The 18646-nt window shown below is 41.6% G+C and overlaps 1 protein-coding gene across 1 annotated transcript in view; it reads right to left on the bottom strand.

Annotated features, from left to right (window-relative positions):
* The window catches only part of LOC142978852 (RNA-binding protein MEX3A), a 52489-nt gene that overhangs the window by 25537 nt on the left and 8306 nt on the right, over positions 1-18646 (bottom strand). The window lies entirely within an intron of this gene.

Below are 18646 nucleotides of genomic sequence, written 5' to 3'. Positions count from 1 at the left end.
AGTACGTAATCTTGTTAGTTAAACACTCGAGCACTTGAATTATCGTGCGTTAACGGCGCACACATGAATGGTACTCGTACATACGCCATGTACGAGCGTACGCGATTCATTCAATTTGTTTACTCGGACTCATCGCGTATGCCGCCGCGACGCCGCGGTCAAGGGCGCCGTACATTGCCCGCGCAACGCACACCCCAAATATTACAACACCTACTCGCTACGCAATGATTATCGCGATATTCTATATAGACGGATTATACTACACTATCTAGCTTTGTTATTGTTTACACATGCCAAAGTTTCGTGTGAATACTTGTATCATGAAACTTGAATATCTTGACTGGTTAACGTTTCCTTGGAGAAGATTTTAAGCGTGGTTTGCGCGGAGATTATTATAATCCAGCCGAAGCTAAAAGCTTCGCAGGGATAACGAAGCCGAGTCGTCGCTAGTCGCGCCACCACATTGTTTAGTAGAACAACAGAGCATGTTAGTGTAGCAGAACGTGGTCAGATGATCACACTGAGCACACGGCCACCACGTGGTCTCCGAGACCTTCGTCCGAGCCACCAACTCTTAGGTCATTTACTCCAATTACGTAACACCCGTGTAACAACTACGTCTACGTATATAATCGGCGGAATTTTTATTGACTAATTATTCGCCATTTTTTATAAGCGGTGAAGTCAGCGGATATAGCTAAATATTCAAACAGTGTATCATTCGAGGCTAACAATAACGTTTGAAAAAACCTTCGTATCGAATTATCTCACGTCGATATCTAGTGTTCTGTGGATGATAGCAGTGGGGGCGCGGGGTGGCCGTGCTCGGAGGCTGTCCCGAGCCCGGCCACATTCCTCGCCGATGACTCGCTCCCGGACCACCGTCGCGAGCTTTTCACACGTAAACAACATGTGGAAGACGTCCATTACTTACATTTTACTACTTTCGACGCCGTCTTGTTTCAGAGATAAAGTGTACCATTGATCGCGCGAGCCCGCGAGCCAGCGAGCCAGCGCGGAGTCAACGCCCAGACGGATTAAAGGGCCGATTAACGAGCACAGTTTAATTTATAACCGGAATAATAAAAGCTCACGGAAGGACCGCCAGCACCCGCTACATGTAAACCCTCGCCGTAACTCATAATTCAAGTGTCAACAAACGTTTCGCTCGCCGGCACAGCTATTCACTAGAGACTTTTTTTATAAAACTACAACGTTTGGTTCGTTCTCCGAGATATACCTATAGATGCTAATTCGATGCATTCGATCTTATTAGCTAAACGCGCCGGTTCAACTTTCGGTTTCGCACAAATAACGTTGATTTAGAGCAGAACGATAAAACGTAAAAGAGTCGGGACAACCAAACCGGTCGGAGCGGCCGAAATCTCTGTAATTATGTTAACGAGACGCGCCGGACCCACGTGGCCGCCGCTAAGTTTATTAGTTCGATCGTAAACTAAACGATAGTGAAAGATGCTTTCATAACTTGAGCTAGTTTTATGATCGGTAACGCACGTGTCCTCGCGATAGGCTCGCATCTGCCAGATAACTCCCGATATTTATCGAGACCGGAAAACGCGGTAAGATTTGCCGGTGGGCCGCACTGGAGGTACCAGGCGAGCGTGACTGATAAGGAGGTTACACAACGGGCTGGAGGAGCCAAGGTCGCGGCAGATGTGGGAAGCACAGGCGTGTCGTTCACGGCTTATCTCGTCGAATGTTTGCCAAGCATAAATAAGCAGCGCCTCAACAGCGCGATCGAAATACTCGCTCGATACGGCGCACCATGTTTATGGGTGTGAACGCACTCGGCAATGGCGTCGTGAGAACTACTACCACATATTAGGAGCGATGATATTGTGCGATAACGCGCCACGTGGTACTCCGAGCTTACCCACTACAATGTGTCAGTGTAACATTGCGTAACAACTGCCCAATATGTTTATAGGTACCGTATGCTGACACTTCTTTGCTGACTTTTTCTGTTCATTGTCAGATTTATGGATGGTTTTTTATTTTTTCAGCAGTTAGTTAGCAGAGGTGTCCGACCGATAAACAGTTCACGCGATCTCTGCGGGAGACGAGATGACGCGCGGCTAACATTCCAAAACTGATATTATTTATTTTTAATAATGCCAATGAACGCTTAGCACGTTTACCTTCGATTTGCATCTACTCGATTATTGAGGCGCTTCCTGCTCGAGTCATGTTTGTGTGGAGATTATTTGTGAACGATATTCATTCAAGTGGAGAGCGTCGCCGGCGCGGAACAAGCTTGGACGCTGACGAAGCGAAAACCATTCGGGTCGCTCGGATCCCGGCCAGTGCCAGTGGGTCAGTGGACCCAGGGCCGGGAGCGAGTGCCCCCACAGGAATCCCGGCTGTGAAGGCCGCCATTCATAATAAAAATGACATCAACCGCGTGGGAACATATAAATGCCAAGCAAACGACCGGTCGGACCGGGCAGATTTAATTACGACACCGTTGATTAATATTGGCATAAACGACATTCGTCGAAACTGTTCCTCTCGTCGTTAACACAACGAAACCGAAAGCCGCGGGGGTAGCGCGCACAAAAAAGACAAGAAAGCGTGTACACCATCGTGATGCGTCAGCGCAATGCACTTCTGCCGTCCCTGTCGCGACGCCCGATGCACTTGTCATTGTATACCCGTCCTTGTCGCACGCGCGTCATGGCCGCACCGTGACGCAGCTCGTCTCGCTCGCGCCTCACTTTGTTTGAGGAAGTGCGCCTCATGCTTACGGGATCGCTCCGGTCGGCAGCTGCTTTGCATCGCATACCGAACGGATTAGGACTCGAAGGTTTAGTTAGTCATTGAAGAAAATCAATAGAATAGCAGCGCGTGTGGCCGCGACATTTCCCCCATAACAATGAGTGATAGTGCATCCGTCTCTTTCGCGGCGAACCTTGTCGTGCTGTTGCTCCGCGCCAGGTTCAATATCCCAGACCTTGGGCCGATCGAGAGTACCACTGGCCAGTTGAAACTAGTTACTACCTACCACCTGCACTCATTTGTAATTTAGTCATTATTTTTAAGCCTTCGCTCGGAAACGGCGTCTGTATAAAACTTTGATAACTTATTGTGTCGTGAGGTTTCGTAAGGAAATGTATTTTTCCACGCGGCTTTGTCGGCAATCCTCGGACCGTTCGGTCGGGGTCACGTTTTGACATAAACGACTGAACATAAAAAATGAGTAGTTTATGATTTCTCTACCAGGAAAACTAATGAAGCGTCGGTGGTCGGCGCCGCTCGATCCTACATCAAAATATACGAGCGTCCAATTAGATGTCGGCCGCATTGCGAAAATAATATAAATATTAGTAGAACCGACAAAGGTTTTTAATCACCGATCTCGATGCGTTTTGTTCCTTTTGCGGTCCGAAATTACAGGTTGCGAGTTCGCTCACCCCGGCACTGCGCGCTTAGGGCAACTATGCTCTCGTGGATCGTGTGAAAAATTACCCGAGATTTTGCTCTTATTTCGCATTATAAGTGGCATTCGATATGTATAATTTCTGCATCCGGCCGAATATTAAGCGGCTTTCGGTGCACGCACCGTGCGGTTTCGGTTTTGAAGATCGATGAACCTTTTAATGTTGTCGCGGTAACTAACATTGTGAATAATTTCAAAAAGAACAATGAAAACGAAAGCGAAGTGTGCGCGGCGGGCGGCTGCGAGCGGAGCGGCGCGGCGCGCTAGGTCGCGAGGCGCGAGGCGAGCGCATCTCACCGCCAAGGTTACGTAGTAGGGGCGGCGACCGGCGCGCGGCGAGACGCGGCGTGACGTCACGGGCGCCGGAAACGATTGTCCGCCTCATAGTTACGGTTACATTTTGAGTTTAGAAGAAAGTGCTTTGACGCGCGTGGGCTAGGTCAGTGCTATGCACTATGACGAGTATAACAACTATACTATACAGCAACACTGCCTTCGACTGTTGACAATTAAAAGAGCATTTTTTGAACATTTCAGGCACTAGGTAAACCACAATCAGTAAAGTAAGGTCTTCATCCCTCCTAAGAAGGCGTTGAAGTCCGATGGTGGGATGGCCTCTTATAATGATAAAAGACACTCCTTAAAATGGTCAGAGTTATAAATAGCTGTTTTAACATATGATTGTGTGATAAAGTTGAAGCGACAACAAAAGCCTGCGGGTTTTGTTCGAGGCAGATGTACAAGAAAGCAGTTGACCTCGCAGATACACTGATAAACAAATTAATTGTACAGCCACCGTGACAATGGACTTTATTTAATACGCTAAAGTACTAAAAATAAATCGCGCCTTCAGTCGGAAAAAGGCATAACAAAAAAATCCTTCACTTTTGATTATTCTTTTGAAAATCAAAAACTATTCAATTGCTTTTCTGTCGACCTGATAATATGAACAAAATATTTCTTAAAGAAAATTCTTTAACACATTTTTTGCGAAAGCTCCCAAATTGTGTAGTAAAATTAATTAATAGAAAACTGGAACAGTCAAAAGCAAATTCGTTTTCAATTCAACAGTGCCGTCAATTTTTTTTATATAAAAGATCAGCGACTTCACTTTTATCCACCATATAATTTTATTTTCTGTATACTAAAAATCATCAGAAGTACCACTAGCTAGTTTAGTAATTCAAAAATAATAAATAACTACTTATGCCTTTCTTCCACCGAGGGTGCGGATTGTACGTAATTTTTAAGCGTCTGATGTCAAAATGTTATGATTACAAAGGAATGATAGTCACTACCGGTGAACAAATATGATGAGACATCGATGTGGAAACGAGTACTTGAAGACAAGAGAAGAGACACCAGAGAGAATTTTGGACTATGGCAACCCCTCCTAACTAGAAATATCTGCGCTCAGCATAGTAGTAGGGTTGATTTGTGGTCGTATTAACTTGTTTTGCCTATTCCTTTGATGAAAGAGTGATAATATATTTGTATAGAATACTTAGGTGCTGGAAAAGCAGCCGATGATTACCTGAAACCAAAGAAAACGATCATTAGAAATAATATACATGAAGATTTACATGATTTATGGAAGTTAGTAGTCGGCTACAATTACTTATTTGATTTGCGAGCTACTATTTAACACGTAGTTACTAAGTCGGTGCAGTAATAATGTAACACTTATTTGGAATAACTGGAATAAACATGTCATCTTAAGAGAAATGTTAAAAATTCTGTAAACACAAAACAATCACCTTTACGCAAATGTACAAATGACGCGCGACACTTACGATGTTTACAAACATACATACATAATCATACGTTAAATATTACAAATCTACCAACTTTCAGTTGTACATTTAAAACTGTTACTATCAACGTATAAGGGAAATAACAACGTATAAGAATCAATTCTAAACAAAGTAACAAGTTTTCCACAGGATGCTCTAACCCAGAAACATTCCTACTAATTAATATTCAGCATGTACACTACTACTGCCTACTTTCTATATAAAAATATTTTGCTTTATATAACAAGCATATCGCGAGTACCGAGACGCGAGTCACAAGCAGGCATTATTGTGCCACCAGTATACCGAGAGCCCCCGTCTCACCTCCACACGTTTAAGGTCCCTTTAGATTGGAAACAATCAATGTGGTGTAAGGGGTCAGGTGGAGCTGGTGACGGTGTATTTAAATACGCGTCCCGGCCGTTAGCGTTTCCGATAGATGCGTGACGCACACCTACGAACAGAGAATTTAAAGTGACTCACACACCAACGAGGATCGCGTCTAAATACTAATACGCAGCTACGCATTATGGACCCCTACATACTTATGATTCCTTTTAATTGTCCACATGACGACTTCAGCCAAGTATTCGTCCGCAAGTCGCAGTTTATTCGCATCTCAAGCTCACAACACGTAACGGTAAACTTTCACTATTGTTTGACTTCTGCCCCAATTTCTATCGACCCAAAAACAATACCGTGTCACAGGTGATTGAAGAGAAACAATGCGAATTTAAACCCACTACACATTTAAACCCATTTACGTCAATTATCGACATTTAATACTTCGATAAATCGAGCCTCGACGATGTCGAAGAACCACTCCTAAGTAAAATATAGGAAGAGTGGGTAGCCTCCAAAACAAGTCCTGCAAGGAGCCAGTTAATCGAAACAAATAGAGTCGAAGACATGCCATGATTATTTGCGTTGCGCACTTCTTATTGTGAACGTATAAAAGTCGTCGTTATGCCGATTAAAGCCGGCTCGGATGTAAAATAATGATACGTGCTTATTTTATTTGTATGTGGCGGCGAGGCGCGGGCGAGGCGCGCGACACCGCGCCGCGAACATTATCAACAACAGGCTAATTTCCACCCGAACATTTAAAGCTTTAATGTGTTATAAAAAGTAATGAACGAACTCACTCCGGTCGTCATTATCGTTCGAAGGGACATAATTCAGCATTCTCCGGGCAGTAAAATTAAAAACGCGTAAATGCCGCGGTGGGCTCACGGCTCGTACCCTACCGACTTCAATTAGATTTCGCGAAAGGCGAACAATAAGAAATAAAATCTGATCTTTTACGAGCTCTCTGTCAGGCGTCGGTCAGAGGAGATGATCGTAAACACGGGAATGCAACGGGCCCTTCGTCGCTAAAAAACCAAAACTTAACCGAAATCCCGACAACTTTTAACTCGAAACTGCTGGGACGAAATTTGATGGGGCGGTTTATGGCGCTAAAAGTGGGTCACTTGAGTACAAAGGCACGGCCACGAATTTACACTTCAATTGACACGCGCAATAAACATGACGCCGAAGGTGAGATGAAACGTCACCTCGCCATATACTACAGTACATATGTGAAGAAGTAAGCACTAAGCTGAATCACTAAGCTCAAAGCGTGGGAATCGCGACGAGGGTTATTGATTCGATTTACTGATGCGACTTTCTTGGTGATCGATTCAGTGCAAATTCACATTTGAAAACATAAAATTCGCAGTCGTTCGTCGCACACGAATACTCGAGGAATGCAAAACGGAATCTCGCTCGGTCTTTGTTGCGGATTCCCAGACGGCGGCGGTGGACGGCGGCCGAGGTAAAAAGCGGTCACATGTACCGCCTTATAAATTATGAGCCCCACTGGGGGTTATTAGTTGTCGAAATGACAGAGGCGGTCAGTGCCGAATGTGACGCCCGCTTTACCGTTACAAAACCTAGACCGCTAAAAAACTAAGGGCGATAGGGTCGCGAGGCCTGTTCCACTACACCTTTATTTTTGTCCATTTAAATTCGACGCTGGCTGGAACAATGGCCCACGGCAGCAAAAACATTTTGAATATAGAACACTAAGATAACAAGCTAACGTATAATCGTTGTATAATTAATTAATCGTGTCCAACGGGAATCTTGAGACACACAATTACAATAACATTGTTATCGAGTCACATATTGACCTATCAGAGAAAGCAATAAGTCAACGACTTCATAAGAAGAAATCCTCTATATTGATTGATGATAGACGCACGTCAGTGTAAATAAACTTTAATATAATATCGTTGTTTATTGTACATTACATAAGTGATCCGAGACCTACGCTGTTTTTATTTATTATTTGATGAAGTGGCATATTAAGGGAAATAAATTGTATTATAAATAGCTAATTGATGTTATACGCCTATGCATATGATAAAAGCTATTTATAAGTGCATAAATCAGATAGAAGGCCGAAGCGTCCCACGCAATCTGACATCGAGGTAGGTCGGGATAAAAACAAATAGTCAAAAATACACGTAATGAGGCGTAGTGACGACGCACTTACCCGTTCTGTTATTAAAACGTTCAGTAGATGATTGATGCGGAGTAATCAGCTCCGGGTGTACCGACCTTGCTAATTCGATCATTGTTTTCGCTCATTCGACCGCCTGGTAGGTCATAGCCGCCTGGTACTCCCATTGTCGACCAATTAATCTGCTAAACGTGATGTTTTAAAAGCTAAGCAACAATTTCAACTTGAACATTAATCGTAACAAATTAACAGTGTTTCATTATGTTCTGGACTAACATTTAACGTATGTAATACCTACCTGACTGTAATAACAGCTTGTTGCTAATCATATTAATCGTTACATAGTTTTTTTGTTTAAATAAGTAGGTTTATAATATGTAGGTGTAGCTTTAAACGTCCTTTTAGATCATGATTTAAAAGTCTGGCCTTTGAGATCATGTCTTTATTTAAAGCGCTGAATATTATGTTTTATTTCGATGTAAAAAGTGAACCATTAGCCCTCGCTCACGCCAATAACTGCTACTTACCAGGGCATTACATGAGTGCAGTGGGAGTGCAGAGGTTGTGAAATTGCGTGTGACCGCAAGACATCCGGCGGACAATGGCGCATGCGCCCGGCGCGGCAGACGAAAGCACAACGCTCGGCCGGATGTAGTAAGGGTCAGCGCAGACCAAGAGGAGCGCAGCGGAGAGGATTTTTTTAACGCACTTGAAAATCAACTTTAAATAAATTAAAATAAAGTGCATAATGGCTTGAACCTGTCAAAAAATGCTCGCGCGTCCTCGAGGATGCGCGGGGATACCCGCGCATCCTCGAGGACGCGCGAGCATCGTACGAAAAATTTCAATGTTGTTACTGAGTTTAAAGAGAGAGAACGTCATTTTTATTCTTCTTCAGTCAAAAGAGCAATTATAATCATGGCCCAGTCTATCATCGTTGACGAATTTTCACGAAAACTGGCCTGTTTAATGAAGAATGGTAACCTAGAAAGTTTTCCTCGCGCAGGCTCGAGCAGTCGCGAGCATGCTCGAGCATCCGCGAGCCGTAAAGAAAATGCTCGAGACCGCGCGAGGATTATTCCGGTCTGTCTGCGCTGGGCCTAATGCTCAGATATTGGTGTGCATGTACGCACTTATTGAATAATATTTTACTTGTAAGGATACAAGTAGTTTAAGAATAAAAGCGGCTGAGTAATGATTCATTCACAAACGCTTTTACATAATATAAAAAGTTTTAAAAGCGCAATGAATAACAAAACTGGAGAGTCGGACCGGGAAAACGATTGGGAAACACGGGAAAACTTTTAGGCCTTTGCGCTTATTCTAAATACTCGAGAGATAAAGAGTCTGCACAAGTGATTGAAGTAATGCTTTGGCACTGAAATGAAGTAATTCAATAAACTTGTGACTTTCGCAGCGATGCAGTAGGTATGTGAAGGAAACCGCAAGGAAGTGGGTTCGACTCCAAGGCCTCGTAATTGTTTAATATCCTCATAGAGTTTTTTAATTATTGTAATAAAAAAAGGTAATTGAAAAAATATCATTTAACGTTGTTGTTGTACATAGAACAATAATGTAATGCGGTAAGGGACTAGGGCCGCATGATAATGAAAGTGGTGATCAGAGGTATCAAATGAAGCGATCTATCAGACGGGTTATTACCGCAGGGCTCGTCTACAGGGAAGCCTTGTATGTGTGGGAGCCGCATAGTGCAGAACTGGTTTGTCTATGTCTACTGAGACGTTCAGATACACTTTCTTGTTTTTGTTGTTGCACTCGATGAAAACAAGCGGTGGCGAAATACAAGGAGAACCAATACAAATTGCATAATTTTGGAAAACTGCAACCGCTTCTTGCAAATTACCTGAGTAAATCACGAAAAGTTTATACAACCGAGGCCTTTGTAACGAAAATCGCTCACTCGACATAATGTTTAAGCGAAATTGCAAATAACCGTGTATTTTTCAAAAGATTTCCAAAACATGACCTACAAAGCTTTTGTTCGACGGCAATTTAAAAAAATGCACGTATTTCTTTTGAGAGATCGCACGGCAACGCCGAGCACGTATCGTATTGTTCAAATAATGACTGATATTTAAAACTAGATTGACAGTAGATATATAGGAAATGTAGCACCCATTCATTACGACCGACCTTCAACACTAAATAAGCCTGATAGGTTAATTGCTGTGAACAGATTAGTTTTTGGCAGTTTTTTTCCGAACGCCAAAACTCGATGCTCTTTGTTTATGATTCATAATTACAATACTATGTAGAGGCAATCACCAAACCTGTCATTATACTGTACAAATAACTACTTATTTATACATTCGCAGCGTGGCGAGATAATTCGATACCTTTAACGGCCATGTTATCCTAGTCTCATTTAGATATTTATTTATCGATTGCCAAATTAATGTCTAAATAAAAAAGGGTTTACGATATCGCTATATTTCATCGGCCCGTTTTCCCATAGTTTATGAACAAAAACTTAATTTTATTTACGGTAACGTAGAATTAAGATTAATATGGTTATTTTTTTGGTCGGACAAGCTCGATGATTATGATTTGTGGCAATTAGGACCTCCATCAAACGGTTCGCGTGTGACCCCAGCATGCATCGGTGCAACGGTGACGCAACCACAAAACAACTGTGAGACTAGACGATATTAACAAAAAATATCTTATTTACCTTGGCTTTATTTAACGTTATTTGTAACACGGATTTTTATGCGATATTAATTATATTTGGGTTCTTATAATTTTATGCCGTAAAAATACGATGCCAATATATCTAATTAAGTTATCATAAATTTCAACAGCTGTTATTAGTTTATAAACAGTCTGATGCGTCACAAGTGCTAAGATTGAGATGAGCAAGTTCAAAGATGATGACGACCCTTATCCGCGGCGCAGTACATCAGTTATCTGGACGGATCGACTCGTTGTTAGGTAGATAGGAATAGCGAACAGCTTCGCGTCTCGGGATAATACGATATTATAATAATAAGATAATAACACGTCTGCTCTAAACGGTACGGCGAATCGGTGCATTTTTTTCTCGTTGCTCCGGTGTTGCCATGTCTAGCGGATTCATTCCCGCCCGATTTAACTAGTTCAAGGTTGTCCGAGATGTCGTGCTCGTGAATGGGCGGCTTTATTTTTTGTTTGCAATAGGTCGTCTTTAGGTCACCGGAGTCACCCGGCAGCCGGAACGGACGATGTCGTAAAGCAACACAAAGAATCTTGTGTCGCCGCCCCATATACACATTATACACTGATCATAATGAGATATCTACCTAGCTTATTTGTTATTCGTTCACAAATTAGTTTCGCAAACACAATAAATTAAACGGGCACTGTTACACATTTGGGACATCTCGACAAAAATAAAACGTTATCGCTAAAAGGATCCGATTTAAAAATTAATTAACTACTTATGATAATAAGTTTGGGGTCGGTCAAAAATGTATATTTAATTGTGTGCAAAACACTACAAAAAGTCTCGAATGACGAAGACATTATGTTATTTTGTAACCGAGTGCATCGCACTGGGAACTGACCGCGATAGGTTGGCAACCCCGCGAGGGCAACCAATATGCACCAAGCACCAACCCGACCGTTAACGATTATTGGAATTTCTAATGTGCCACATGACCGTCGTTCTGTCGTGTTTGAATTTAAATTCGGAACGCGTCTTGGACGATTAGTTCGTTAATTAAATTAGGGTAGTTCGTTTACGAGGTTTTTACTGATCGTCACACTCGACAAGGACTTATTTAAATAATACAAAAAGCACCCGCGAAAAGTATCGGTGCAGAGAATATAAAATTGACATTTTACTTTCCGGGTTCGTTCGCCAGGTGCTGCGAGACCACCCGTGCTATCGAACGCGACCGATACAAAGTCACTTACAACTAACTTTGTTGAAAAAAAACCAGCCCACCAGCGCACAGTAAGTCATCCGTGCATACATTAAAATAATCTGCAAAATATCAAAACATCTGTCAACCGGCGGCTAAACACTTTGATCTATGAGCTGGGGCCTCACTCGAGGCGGAGACGTCGAAAATTGTAAAAAACCCACATCACGATTTTTCGCCACTAGTGTCCAGTTAGATTACTTATGTGCCAAATTAGTGATGGGCGGCTCTAATGAGATTCTAATATGATGTTTATTGTTCGTATTTCAATTAGATTTTAATATAAAAAGCGGTATCATTGTAAAAAGGTCAATTGCCTACTTATGTCTTTATATAGTCAAGACTTATTTGATGTATAAATTACGGGTTATAATACCTAAACTTATACACAAGTAGTCTGGTGGAGTTTTCCCGGTACGAGAACGTTCGATGTCTGTTGCAAAGAAGCTTTTGCTGATAGGCACTTTGAAGATACTTTCAAATGAGATGGAAATGTGGCAACAAGGAGGCAGCTGCCGTCCTTATTGACCTGGATATACGGGACGTGGGAAACTCGAGCATTTCACTAACATTTTAAACTGATTACATGTGAAGTAAGGAAATAGTTTATTTGAATTGAACTAGTCGCAAAGGTACAGTAGAGGTACCAACGAAATCCAGTGACATTTTAAAAGTTTCTCTAGAAAACTACATCAGGAAAGAATAATCACTAAATGGATTCGTTAATATCGGAAGTGCCACCAGACTTGTATAGATGTGGAAAGCTTCTCTCTCCTCTCGTTAATACGACCATAATTTACGCGACACTTTATTGTAATCACGTTCTCAATCAGCTTACGTTTGTCTCACTAAGCTCCACTATTATTGCGTATAAGCACCATGACGTTATTAGTTTTTCTTCTTAAAGCGATAAACATCTGAATGAATTGTGAATCATTTTGTTCGAGGCCGAAATTTATGTGAAATAAATCGTCCGATGAAACGCCGGCCACATCAAACGTTTGCGGCTTCTCCACGGATCACCACTTAATATTGACCTTCTAAATTATTCCATAGAACCGTTTCCTAGCCCGTTCTATAACATACAAGGGCCGGCAGAGGTCACACACAACTGGTCGCTAAGCTCCGATTTGTCCAAAACCGTGAGATACTCCACAGAATATAGAATTAGCCGAAACCGATATGCGGTGGTTTTCGTCAAAAAATGTCGTCGGCATTTTAATGATTGTTCGAACATACCTGAAATATCGAATTTGTTATTTATTGCCTTTGTATTGTATTTAGGACAAAATATCAATGCGAATGTCGTTCTTGAAAATAATTAAAAACTTGATTTATGTATGTCGTCGGTCTAATTGATTTTTTAGCTAAAAAGAGTCGAGGTGAAGCCATTTAATTTAAATATAGTGTTTAGTTTATACGATTAGAGTGCATATATTTTCTGTGTGAGTAGTTGTGTTCACGGTCGGGCGCGCGCGTCAGCTGCCCGCTCCCTCGGGCTCCCACACACTAGCACTTCGCCCTCGTACCCCTAATTACACCCACTGTGTTTCTGTGTCAACACACCTATTACCTACACTACATTCAATACTACATTCATCACATATACCACACACACTTTAAGCAAGTGTGTGTTGCACAACTGATAATATATTTCTTATTGGACATTTTGACTTATTGGTTGTAAAGTTTCTATTTAGATTCAGAGGCGCACCTCCACAGAAAGCTATCCCTTATATTTCGTTTGCTAATCGCTGCACAATAGATCGCGCCTACTTTCACTCACTTTCGTTGTTTCCTTGCCAACTGTTCGACATTAAAAACAATATAGCAGAGAACAAAGGTCCATTCGAGCGATTCCGGCGCAAAAACAAGATCGGTTAAATGTTGGAAATAAAGGGAGAAAAAAAAGCCAATTTCCAAGAATCGTTGACCGCGTTGCCAATTATAATAAAATTGTTGTTCAATACCGCCAGCGGAAAGGTTAGCAATTTAGCATACATTTAGTTATGGCGAGAGAAGAAGTCCGATACCATCACGTCTGACTCCATTGTTTCGTACGAGCTGATCTACCTGCGTACTTAATTAAACAAACTCAACGAGCTTTAATCGAAGGATGTCCACCGGACTGCGGAATTCGCAAATGAGTAAACTATCTGAGAGATTCCGCATTAATTGTATAATGCAGTCGGAGATTATTGTTGAATCAAACCAATTTGGTTGTCAGGAGGATGTATCGCGTGTCGTCGGCGTTGGCCAGGAGCTATCGTGTGCCATCGATGTAAAAACAGCGACTAGGCCGGTTCGTGCGGCTCCAAAATCGATTGTCGCGAAAGGATGTCGGTGCATCGTCTGGCTCGATTCTAAGGACTATTACTGCGGAATGCCACCCCGCGGCTCTCGCTTTTCGAACGCTGCACACGTCGCCCGCCGGCGCGTGATATAATCGTTTTATAGTTTATTTAATACGGTCATTATCGAGACGTGTACTCGATATTCGAAAATGAACGATACTGCAGAGACCGCTGTCGATGGTCGCTGTCATTATATGCTGCTATTGTCCGGGTCACTGCGAGTGGCTCGCATTATTTCTCGCAGGCTGGACGACATTTTTTCAATTATCTGCAGAAGTCAAAATTACAGGTCGGTATGCAGGCTGGCTGGTGAATCGTGCGTGCCCACAGGATGCGTCCGAGGTCTTTTTATTGCAATTGATGGAAATAAAAGGTAAACTCCGTGCCTCAGGTGTCAATTGCTATGTAAAATGTCTGTAAGGAGGTTCGTGATTACGCCAATCGACAAAATTATGTTATTGTGGAAACCAGACTTTAGTGTCCGTATTTTGACGTGACTTCTGTAACAGAAGCATTGTTCTGCTTTCTTATAAGAATATTAACTCTAATTGTCTTTTCTTGTTGGTCTTTAAAAATACGAGTAATACGTTCACTCCGACTATTGATAAATAAAAGTTAAACAGCTTAAATATTGAACACGAAATGTTTCTGCAGCATTTGAAGTTTAGATTTTGATTTTTCAAATAGATTGATTTGAATGGCGACTTAAACGAAATCCAATAAGATATTTTAAAAATAAAATAATCAAGAATATGTGAAGAGTGTGCGATTACGACCATGTCTGCTGTAGGGTCGGGTCAATATATCGTGAAATATGTTTAATACCTACCAGACGGTTTAATTTTCTCGTTGTCTCATGCATAAAGTAGGTAAAGACGCGATTCATAGTTCTTAGAAGGGATTCAGAAGTTCTTGGAGCAAATGACTGTATAAGTAATCGTCATCTGTATCGACATATGTGTGTGTGTGTGTTTGTGTGATTCGAAGGCAAAAACATGGGAGGCAGGTGCAACGCCAGATGTATCTGATTGACGACTTTTCGTACGGAAATGCCTAATTTTAAAAACTATGTTTTCTACTTTTTTGCTGTCGGTAGTGTGTGTTATCTTTTTTGTTTGCACCGTTGTGGTTTACGATAAGTAATTGATATCATAATGTTAAGGTTAATGTTTTTGCCGGTCATTAAATGCAAAAGGTGTATAATTATTAGCAAACTCAATCCTCTAGTTACTTAAACTTTGTTCCGTACAAGATCATTTCGAATTTCAGCTATGAATCATCTCTGCTAAAATATTCAAATTAAATATTTTGTTTTTAATTACAATAGCGTGAAACCCACAATGAGTGAACTTCTAGAACACACGTGTCAATATTGTTCGTTATTTCCTAAACCCATCAAAAATTCATTTTCGACGCTTGAGTTATTTTCCTGTGGCTTTGAACAACTGGCGGTCTTTTGACCCCTAATTTTATTAGCGTGAATAAATTAATAGTTTCCTTTATATACGAGTTTAAGGTTTGAAATATACGAGCGAAACGGGCACGCGTCTGTGACCACAAATGTCAGGACACGAACGACGCCACGAGTGACCACGAGTGATGAACTCGGGCACTACACTCCAACTATACTACTTACAACCACCACTACATTGTTACCTCCATCACATTGTCAAGTACCGAGAATCGAACTCGATTCGAAATTCGAAAACAAAACAAAATTGCGTTTCCGGGGCGCCGCTGTGCAGATGGCGCCTTTCCGCCAGCTGCGTTGCCTCCCCGGACGAATGACTCCAAGCTAATGCCGCCTCTCGACTGCATCGCCGAAAGCTAAACAAAACGGAATTTCTCCCGATCCCTCACTAAGATTAATAGCGTCAGATATAAATGCTGTCATTTCATTTAAATACCCTATTGAAGGTGAACATGTACCGACCGGGCCGACCGGAGGAACGTCTTTTATCGAGCGAGCCTACGCGCAATCTTTAATTACAACAACCTCCGATACCGACAGGTGGCTTATGTGAGTTGGAGTACAAAAAGTGGTGTACACAATAATTAACGACGCGAAATAATGTACCGGCATGCGAGACGAAAATCTAAAGGCTCGACACGCATCGAGGCGGGGCAATACGACACCGGCCATTGAACACATTTTCACGAGGGAAATATCGGCTTACACGCTGAGAGTTCGCCACCCACTACGCGACTATAGTCTTTCAAAACTAGAACTCCTTTCAACGCCTACGTCCCTGGTAGCGAGGTTTACGAGGCACCTGCAGACCAATCACAATAATTGCAATAAAATTCATTTTAACGTTTTCAAGAGCTTTTTAAGGTTAAGTTAGCCCTTAGGATAATCTGAGGTTTCAGACTTTATTTTTAAGCCAGACAAGATCTTATCTTGGTACAGCTGTCTTAAACTTATCATCATAATGAAATGCCACCTTGTAAAAAATATCAATCAAACTAATTCGATGCAGTAAACAAACACGGCTCAGTTCAACCCACCCCACGGTCACAGTTCATTTCCACCGGCCCGCTAACCCCACGCGTGGCTGATAAAAACACACGCAAATGCGACAATAATCAACTCCGACACCGTAAATCCCTCTCCAAACGTTTAAACGTGCATTTAATTTATCGCCAATGGTATAAGCCTGATTACCGGGCAGGTAGACCGCGAGAAGAGCAGGTAGACTCTTTCACGGGAATTCAAAGAGCCCGTCAGTTAATAGCCCCCGGCCCTCGCCCGCACAAGGACCTTTTTTTCGGTGGTCACTTTAAGATACAGTTATGTTTCTCACAAAGGCCTTTTGTTGCAAGTGTTAAATACAATCTCAAAATTTTCGACAAGATAGATAAGAATTCCTTTCTCGTTGTACATATTGTCTGGAGACAAAAGTTTAAATTACACAAGTTTACAGCGCGTTGAAATTGTCAGCTCATTGAATGAGCGGTCTCGATCGGTCCTTGAGTTCGATGCTGTCGTTTTGTCGTTCACTCCTTTCATCCGTCTGCTAAGTGTGAGTTCACATTAAGTTATAAATTTCCGCTTATTGTGATAGACGAGCGATAACCCCTGCGTCCGCAGCCGGTAACAAATAATACGTCACTAATAAAATGATTCATAGGAAGTCTTATAACGTTATTCCCAGTACAAATATTTAAATATACCCGTAGTAACATGGCGTGCCAATTGTTGAACATTTGTTTGTCCTAGTTCACGTGGGGCGGTCCACTGAAAGGGCTCGACGAAGGACGCCTGTTTGAAATCGGTTAAAACCTGTCTACGTTTATGATGTACTAGTAACTAGTCCTCTTTGCTACCGTTTTTAATACCGGTCATTTTATTTTTACTCCAGGCAGGCGTTTGCTATTCTTGGTATAATAATGTTGTGCTTGCAAATATCGGTAACAAAAACACTTGCACAGCCATAAAAATCAACTGAGTTTACAGCTCAAACAGTTTCTTATTAAAGCTTGATGAAATTGTAATTTAAATGTACTAAATAAACAGTCGTTCCGAAACTAATAAAATGATAACCAATGTACTTTATTAATCAAGTAGTTAACAAGTTAATCTTTTAGTTACGCTTTAGCCTATTAGATAGCTTCAGTAGATACCAGGAGTTAATAGTTTGTCAGGAGATTGTTAGAACAATGGAGAATGTTAACATATTTTGATAATTAGCATTCCATATTCTCTGTTAAAAATAAAAAATACTATTGAAAGAATTACTTCGATACGTCAATTAGTTTCTGATTTATAAGTAAAACAAGTTGTAACCGTCAATTTGCGTGTGACGTCATTGTACACCACGCTCAGTCTAGCTCACACGGTCCTTAATAATAATATTTACTATTATTACACTATAAATGTAATTAGGGGACAAATACACAACAAAATACTGCATAAGCTATTACATCTAGGGCTGGAGACTTGATATTAAGCGGGACGCGGCTCGCGCAGCATGGTGTACTATGACGTCACGCTGTTAGCGGGACTCGATATTTTTCGAAACTTTGAATGCTTGTAAAATAAAAACTACTTGGTATTTTTGACTGAAACAAAAACTAGTTTGCATGTACATGTACAGGCTTTACTGAGTCAAAATTTGAAGCTATTTGGCATACCTAGTAACATTCTCCATTACCCAGAGTGGTAAGTGAGGTGTCAACAGTCACAGAGTGGCGTTGTGTTTCGACCGTTGGCGTCCGCGCCGGTCGCACGCACACTGTTTCGAAACGGAAAACGCAGCTGCCAATGTTTGTCGGTTGAAGCAGACGGAGCTTTGTCGTTGCCCTTTTTAATAAAATTTCATTGAATAACGACGACGCGGGGCGCGAGACGGTTAATGTGAAAGGTGCATTTGATAACGTCTTGAACGAATAAAGACCAAACTGTAGCCACTTACGTCATTATTGAACCAGAAAGAGGGGTCCAAGTAACAAGCAATAGAATTAATTTGTTTGAATATAGTTAACATATGAGCGTGTTATTGGAATATAATTTAAAACAGATTTCTGACGGTTGTTAGACATGTGTTCTGTGCGTTAACGATCGTACACAAGCAACTGTCTAATGTGTGTAACTAACACTCATTTACAGAGTA

The sequence above is a fragment of the Anticarsia gemmatalis genome, chromosome 15, assembly GCF_050436995.1.
Source record: "Anticarsia gemmatalis isolate Benzon Research Colony breed Stoneville strain chromosome 15, ilAntGemm2 primary, whole genome shotgun sequence".
Classification (NCBI taxonomy): domain Eukaryota; kingdom Metazoa; phylum Arthropoda; class Insecta; order Lepidoptera; family Erebidae; genus Anticarsia; species Anticarsia gemmatalis.
The sequence above is the reverse complement of the archived record's forward strand: the minus strand, read 5'-3'. Positions and strand labels throughout refer to the sequence as shown.